The sequence below is a fragment of the Jatropha curcas genome, unplaced genomic scaffold (genome assembly GCF_041381405.1).
Source record: "Jatropha curcas cultivar XTBG-Jc1 unplaced genomic scaffold, XTBG_Jcur_1.0 HiC_scaffold_662_pilon, whole genome shotgun sequence".
Classification (NCBI taxonomy): domain Eukaryota; kingdom Viridiplantae; phylum Streptophyta; class Magnoliopsida; order Malpighiales; family Euphorbiaceae; genus Jatropha; species Jatropha curcas.
In genome coordinates this window covers 27,540-36,319 of record NW_028322513.1, presented here as the reverse complement: position 1 = coordinate 36,319, position 8,780 = coordinate 27,540, and the positions used below count along the sequence as shown (strand labels likewise).

Below are 8,780 nucleotides of genomic sequence, written 5' to 3'. Positions count from 1 at the left end.
TATATCTTTCACGTGTGTTTATTCAATAGATTTAGAATTCTAAAATAATAGTGTTTATTATTGTTATCATGACTTGAACTAGATTCAAGTAACATTTTTCTTAATCTTACTTGAATTTTTTTTAAAAAAAAAATAGCTATTTTTTACCAAAAGTTAGAAAACTATACAAAATATTAATAATCATACCAATTATTTGGCAAACAATCCTTTTATTGTCACGACCCATTTCCGTGGGCTGGACCGGCACTAGGACCTGGGTGGGCTTAAGGCCCCCGAAGCCCGTAGTAAGCCTGCATTATTTAAAACTCGCATTCTATTTACAAATATATCCACCGTACAGTCAATATAATAAATGTCTATACTCTATTTATTCATTTACAACCCAGTTGGAATACAATTGCGGAACTCTACTTTTACATTTACATTGATATTTCAATTATTAACAGTCTTCTATAAATAATGTGTCAACTCCATAAGGCCTTTCTTTCTATTACCTGAAAAAAAATAATAGGCAGGGGTGAGCGCCAAACTCAATGAGTAGGGTTAGATAACCCTCTCACCCCACACAATCACACAAATACTAAAACATTTTAATTTGATCATTCGTTTAATTATATGATCATGCAGTTTGTCACACAAATGGCAATACAACAGCAATCACAATTATTATCACCTTCATATAATCACATCACGTGGAAATCAGTCAGTGGCACCACCTGAAACCCCAACGAGCCGTCCTCACACATGGCTCGCCCTCTCATACATGTGCACCAGGGAGCCGATCCCCCATACGGCCAACTGGTCTAATCCTCACTGACCAGTCCTCTCATTGTTTTTCCATTCTCTCTTTTCTTTTCCATACCAACAGGAGGCAACCCGGTGGTTTCCATCCAATCTAGATCATCAAGTGCTCACAACAGGAGGCCACCCTGCGGGCTACAATCAAATCTAGATTATCAGGTGCGCAACAACAAGAAGCCATCCTGTGGTTTTCCATACAATCCATATCATCAGGTGCACACGGGGGCGCCGATCTCCCATTTTCCCGGCCGACGGTCAAATTCCATGTCATATCATATTCAGGATCCATATCACAGACCGTCCTCACAAACCCATGGTGGTCCACGTCATCCCAATTCCACACAAACAAGGCACAGTATATTCATAGCACAAGTAATCAAACAATTTTTAATATCAACAAATAGTGCATCATAATATGGCAATTCAACAAAATAATGCATGATAACATTTAGCCGTGAATGCATGAATGCAAGCGGATGATACTAGTTATCTAACACTACTCACAGTTCTTTATTGTCCTCTAAGGGGACTGCCTTTCTAGCCACATGCTTCCAGCCTTTGTCCTCGCATTTCGGAATTTTATACACCTCTAAAATAAACAATAAAATTCTAAGTAAGAATTTTAATTTGACAGATTATATTTCTTATTCGTGTATTAGTCTTGGTTATCAGTTATTTAATTCACTTATTAATTTAAACTATATATATATATATATATATATATATATATATATATATATATATATATATTGGATTTCCTTATTTATTTATTTATTCTAAGTTATTGCCTTTAAATAAAACGTTTAGTTAGTTGTTAAGTAATATTTTATGATAATACTAACATAAATATGAATATTAATAATGATTATAATTTTAGTCGGTATTTAATTTATTAAACTATATATAAATTCATTACTCTTGTTTATTTATTTATTTGTTTATATATTTCAGATAAGTGCCGTTAGTAAATTAATGTTCCATAATAAATTTTATTTTATTTTCTACCAAAATTTCGACAGCACCTCCCCTACAATTCAACTATCCACCAATTAACTCAGTCAATCATTTTATCAAGTTCTCATAGCCCAATCCAGCGGGCAATCAATCCAGTCAATTAGCCCGTCCTTCACATTTATCCACATCAACAATATTTTGTTAATTTTTCTTTAATTCTATAAATCATAATTTCCCAGCAATTTTATTTATTACCAGAATTTAATTTTAATTAATCACGTATATTTTTATTAACCGACGGATCAACACTAAATTAAATTAATTCAACTAATCAAACTTGCTAAATGAAATTATTAGAATTAATTTATACCCGAAATTTAGAAATTTCTGTCGCAGGTTGCTAGATCGGACTTTTACGCGTGCCGGATCGAAACTACGCGCGCTAGAAGCGGCTGGACCACCTGAGGTCGACGCATGAGGGGCTGAGTTGCAGTGGTGGCGCGATCTGGCGGCGGAGTAGCTGGCGGTGCAATGGCAGGCGCGACAGATCTGCTCCTGGTGGTCGGAGGCGCGCTGGAGCTGCAACTAAGCTGAGGCACAACTGACACGTTGAGGCGCTGCTCCTGCCGACGGTGCTCGCCTGGACAGAGGCTAAGAAGAACGGCGAGCGACAGTGAGGAGCGGCAGTGGCGCGCGATGGCTCCGCTTGAACTGGTGGAGGCGCGATCTGCTTCTGCCAGCAACGGAGTCGCAGGCGCAGGAAAGAAAAAGAAAGAAAGAAGAAAAAGAAGAAGAAGAGAGGAGGAGGAGGAGGTCGCGCGATCCAGGGGAAGGAGAAGAGAAAAGAAAAAAAAAAGAAGGCGTTTCTAGAGGGTTCTGGGCCATTCCGGTTCGATTCGAATCGGTTTGGTTCAACTCAATGATTTAGCTCTATTTTTGTTTGACTATCTGGTTTTTTTCTCTTGGTTTCAAGAAACTTTAAGCCAATTTACGGTTCCTGTTTATCAACAATTAATTATTTACTGAATAACCCCATTTTAGTCTCTTTAATTTGATTTATTTAATTAATTTAATTAAATTTAGGATTACTAATCGGTAAATCTAATTTTTATTATTATTTTAAGTGTTCCAATATCGATTCTAAAAAGTTTAAATTATTTTCAACTAGAAGTTCCGATAACTTGTTTTGGGCTTGAGCCCAACTCGCAATTTAGGCCCAGATTAAAATTACTCGGCACTGAAGCCCATACAGTCGCAAATTCAGATTTTTGATTTATTAAAAATTCAAAAGTTTTGAAAATAAAAATTCAGGCTATTACAATCTCCCCCCCTTAAGACAATTCGTCCTCGAATTGAATATAATACGTAAGAATGAGAATGAACGCATGGGGAATTTTAAAGTCACAAGAAATTGCTTACCAAGGAGACAGCTCAAAAGCGAAAACACAGATCGAGGAAAGGCAGTGACTGGGGTATTTTGAGTGTACTTCTACCGCCAATTATCATATTTAGAACAAAATTTCATTCAATCTATATAGTACCACCTATCTGAAGCTTATAAGAAACTTTATTACCGAAATCGCCATTACTATCATCGAACAGTTACTGAAATCTTTAGAAAATCGTTCTTTAAATAAATAGCTTTCATCTAACCGAGTTTAGCAATAAATGTATAATAGTAATAATAATTTGATTTGAAAAATTAACTTTTATTACGCATTCATTTATGAAAACCAAAGATAATATTTACAAAAGCAAAGTCATGTGAAATTCAATTTATTTATAATGAGAATTGATTCATTTAATTTACATATGTTATGGCCAAATTGTTTACTAATCAAGGTTGAAAAATTGTTATTTTAATCCAAAATTTTAAGAAAATTCTCTTGTAATTTTTCGTTGTCCACACTTTCTATTTAATCGTCGTCCTTACGTCTACTACTTTTTACCATTTATCATTTAACATTTATCTTAACAAATCTCTTAAGTCTCGACTTTAGCAAATCTCTAATTAGCATCATAATACGTAAACTAATTGTTTCACTTTTCATCAAAGTTTTAGAATATAATATCAACTTATCTATCTCACCTGTAATCACATAATTAATTTACCTTCTTTTATTTTGCTTTAATTACTCCATTTAAATTTTGTATAGCGAGATTTGCCCAATCAAGTACCTTTTATTGTACTTAGACACAAATTATTGTTTCCATGTCTAACTCTATTTAATTTTTCCAATAAGTCTCTATTCTCCTTAAGGTTATACTTAAGTAATTTACAAATTTTCTCTTTTTACATCCTTAAGTTTCGCCTTGGTTAGTTGAGGATTTCTTGTCTAGTATGATTATTTGTCCTAAATCCTCCTTTACTAACCCTTAATTTAATGTAAATTACAATTTCCACTTTGTAATCCCTAACCGTAACATTTCTAAAATTTGATTTCTATATTAATTGAAATTATCATTCAAATTCATATTCCATGCCATTAATTATTAATTTATCATTATTGATTCTGTAAGCCTAATTTAGTCCTCGGGATAGACAATATGATAAAAATAAATCAAACATGCAATCATTGTGAGTAATTTAAAATTCTAAAATCAAATAAATTTGTGACATGCCGACAGAACAATAAAACCAAAAAATTAATTGCAACTTCAAAACAATTTCTAATAAGCAAATAATAAAACATTTTTCTCAAATCATAGTTCAAATAAATTCACTTTCGTATTGTCTTTAAAACTTCGAATTCTTTTCTAAATTATTTCAAATAATTTTCGAAGCAGTGTCTCTTGTCGAATCATGGTGTACTGGGTGATCAGGCCATTACACCAATTTTCAACTGATCTTCTGCTTCAAAATTGGATGGAGGGGACTTAGCAAAACTCAAAGTATTTATTTTATAAACGTCAGTTACCCAAACATTTTTATAATTTACTATTATTTATGTATCTTTAGTTCTCATCCTAAGTTTCATATAGATTTCCTTCCATCCTCGTGCACGATGCGTCCACCGGCACTAAAATGGAATTCAATCCAGACTACACCTCCTTTGTTGGTTACGGCCGATCCCAACATAGGAGCTCTATATTTAATTTCCTATGTTCCGCAATTGATTCCTAAGGCCCAACTTATGCTCTGATACCAACTTTGTCACGACCCATTTCCGTGGGCTGGACCGGCACTAGGACCTGGGTGGGCTTAAGGCCCCCGAAGCCCGTAGTAAGCCTGCATTATTTAAAACTCGCATTCTATTTACAAATATATCCACCGTACAGTCAATATAATAAATGTCTATACTCTATTTATTCATTTACAACCCAGTTGGAATACAATTGCGGAACTCTACTTTTACATTTACATTGATATTTCAATTATTAACAGTCTTCTATAAATAATGTGTCAACTCCATAAGGCCTTTCTTTCTATTACCTGAAAAAAAATAATAGGCAGGGGTGAGCGCCAAACTCAATGAGTAGGGTTAGATAACCCTCTCACCCCACACAATCACACAAATACTAAAACATTTTAATTTGATCATTCGTTTAATTATATGATCATGCAGTTTGTCACACAAATGGCAATACAACAGCAATCACAATTATTATCACCTTCATATAATCACATCACGTGGAAATCAGTCAGTGGCACCACCTGAAACCCCAACGAGCCGTCCTCACACATGGCTCGCCCTCTCATACATGTGCACCAGGGAGCCGATCCCCCATACGGCCAACTGGTCTAATCCTCACTGACCAGTCCTCTCATTGTTTTTCCATTCTCTCTTTTCTTTTCCATACCAACAGGAGGCAACCCGGTGGTTTCCATCCAATCTAGATCATCAAGTGCTCACAACAGGAGGCCACCCTGCGGGCTACAATCAAATCTAGATTATCAGGTGCGCAACAACAAGAAGCCATCCTGTGGTTTTCCATACAATCCATATCATCAGGTGCACACGGGGGCGCCGATCTCCCATTTTCCCGGCCGACGGTCAAATTCCATGTCATATCATATTCAGGATCCATATCACAGACCGTCCTCACAAACCCATGGTGGTCCACGTCATCCCAATTCCACACAAACAAGGCACAGTATATTCATAGCACAAGTAATCAAACAATTTTTAATATCAACAAATAGTGCATCATAATATGGCAATTCAACAAAATAATGCATGATAACATTTAGCCGTGAATGCATGAATGCAAGCGGATGATACTAGTTATCTAACACTACTCACAGTTCTTTATTGTCCTCTAAGGGGACTGCCTTTCTAGCCACATGCTTCCAGCCTTTGTCCTCGCATTTCGGAATTTTATACACCTCTAAAATAAACAATAAAATTCTAAGTAAGAATTTTAATTTGACAGATTATATTTCTTATTCGTGTATTAGTCTTGGTTATCAGTTATTTAATTCACTTATTAATTTAAACTATATATATATATATATATATATATATATATATATATATATATATATTGGATTTCCTTATTTATTTATTTATTCTAAGTTATTGCCTTTAAATAAAACGTTTAGTTAGTTGTTAAGTAATATTTTATGATAATACTAACATAAATATGAATATTAATAATGATTATAATTTTAGTCGGTATTTAATTTATTAAACTATATATAAATTCATTACTCTTGTTTATTTATTTATTTGTTTATATATTTCAGATAAGTGCCGTTAGTAAATTAATGTTCCATAATAAATTTTATTTTATTTTCTACCAAAATTTCGACAGCACCTCCCCTACAATTCAACTATCCACCAATTAACTCAGTCAATCATTTTATCAAGTTCTCATAGCCCAATCCAGCGGGCAATCAATCCAGTCAATTAGCCCGTCCTTCACATTTATCCACATCAACAATATTTTGTTAATTTTTCTTTAATTCTATAAATCATAATTTCCCAGCAATTTTATTTATTACCAGAATTTAATTTTAATTAATCACGTATATTTTTATTAACCGACGGATCAACACTAAATTAAATTAATTCAACTAATCAAACTTGCTAAATGAAATTATTAGAATTAATTTATACCCGAAATTTAGAAATTTCTGTCGCAGGTTGCTAGATCGGACTTTTACGCGTGCCGGATCGAAACTACGCGCGCTAGAAGCGGCTGGACCACCTGAGGTCGACGCATGAGGGGCTGAGTTGCAGTGGTGGCGCGATCTGGCGGCGGAGTAGCTGGCGGTGCAATGGCAGGCGCGACAGATCTGCTCCTGGTGGTCGGAGGCGCGCTGGAGCTGCAACTAAGCTGAGGCACAACTGACACGTTGAGGCGCTGCTCCTGCCGACGGTGCTCGCCTGGACAGAGGCTAAGAAGAACGGCGAGCGACAGTGAGGAGCGGCAGTGGCGCGCGATGGCTCCGCTTGAACTGGTGGAGGCGCGATCTGCTTCTGCCAGCAACGGAGTCGCAGGCGCAGGAAAGAAAAAGAAAGAAAGAAGAAAAAGAAGAAGAAGAGAGGAGGAGGAGGAGGTCGCGCGATCCAGGGGAAGGAGAAGAGAAAAGAAAAAAAAAAAGAAGGCGTTTCTAGAGGGTTCTGGGCCATTCCGGTTCGATTCGAATCGGTTTGGTTCAACTCAATGATTTAGCTCTATTTTTGTTTGACTATCTGGTTTTTTTCTCTTGGTTTCAAGAAACTTTAAGCCAATTTACGGTTCCTGTTTATCAACAATTAATTATTTACTGAATAACCCCATTTTAGTCTCTTTAATTTGATTTATTTAATTAATTTAATTAAATTTAGGATTACTAATCGGTAAATCTAATTTTTATTATTATTTTAAGTGTTCCAATATCGATTCTAAAAAGTTTAAATTATTTTCAACTAGAAGTTCCGATAACTTGTTTTGGGCTTGAGCCCAACTCGCAATTTAGGCCCAGATTAAAATTACTCGGCACTGAAGCCCATACAGTCGCAAATTCAGATTTTTGATTTATTAAAAATTCAAAAGTTTTGAAAATAAAAATTCAGGCTATTACATTTATAAAAGACATACATTTTTTATAAAATATTACAAAATATTGGTCGTGTGAACTATTACTTAGTAAGTAATCTCTTTTCAAAAAACCACTTTTTACAAAATCTTGAAAATCTATATTATATAAATGTGAGAATAGCGGAGAATAATGAGATTTCCGATAGCCCTTTTAATGAAAACTTGTTTGTTAAAAAAAAAAAAAACTTGTTTGTTTAAATTTGTTCAATTTTTTTCTTTACTTTTTAGAAAACTGTTTTTTAAAATAAAAAAAATTTATAAAACCACAAATGATGATTCTGTAATTGTGCTTTGTGTTTTTATTCTACATTCCTCCTATTTTTTTATTTTTTATAAGACTTATCCTCATAAAGTTATATTATTATTATTATTATTATTATTATTATTATTATTATTATTTTCTCTATTCATATAAAGCTAATGTCATTTATTTATCCAAAATATATAAGCATTAGTTTTATTATCTCTATTAAAATTCTACATTTTTTTTTCATCTCTTCTCTATTTAGTATTATTTTTATATTTATTATTATTTTCTCTATCCGTATAAATTTAATGTCATTTAGTATTATTTATTTATTATAATACTTAGATATTATATTTTTATTCAATTGATTGTATACATAATAAATCAATAGTTAATTTAACTTTGAATTTAAAAATTAAAAACATTTTTAATTGTTTTGTCTTAGATTTTATATTTTTAAATTTTTATTATTAACTAAAATATTCAATTTGTGCACTATTTTTCTGCGTTTGCTCAATATTTTTATCTATCTTTTCCACCAATGTGGCAAAAAGTGTAGTAATTGGATCCAATTTTTTCAGAATCTCAACATTATTATCTGCAATTAAAGACACTCTTCCAGCTCTTCTTGGAAGAGTAACTAGCTCATTTAGAGTATGATTTTCATCTTCCGCACTTAAAGACATACAAATAAGGGTTAACTCTGTATTTATGTGACTAAATTTATAAAAAGGACTGCTGTTACTATAAA

The 8,780-nt window shown here is 33.5% G+C and overlaps 2 long non-coding RNA genes across 2 annotated transcripts; both read right to left on the bottom strand.

Annotated features, from left to right (window-relative positions):
- Nucleotides 1-346: 346 nt before the first annotated feature.
- Nucleotides 347-2,583, bottom strand: LOC149491767 (uncharacterized). The gene is made up of 3 exons (XR_016319284.1): nucleotides 2,126-2,583; nucleotides 1,306-1,390; nucleotides 347-494 (listed from the first exon to the last, which is right to left on the bottom strand). It is a non-coding gene; the product is annotated as an uncharacterized LOC149491767 (long non-coding RNA).
- A 2,457-nt stretch (nucleotides 2,584-5,040) lies between these two features.
- LOC149491766 (uncharacterized) lies at nucleotides 5,041-7,258 on the bottom strand. The gene is made up of 3 exons (XR_016319283.1): nucleotides 6,816-7,258; nucleotides 6,000-6,084; nucleotides 5,041-5,188 (listed from the first exon to the last, which is right to left on the bottom strand). It is a non-coding gene; the product is annotated as an uncharacterized LOC149491766 (long non-coding RNA).
- Nucleotides 7,259-8,780: the final 1,522 nt, after the last annotated feature.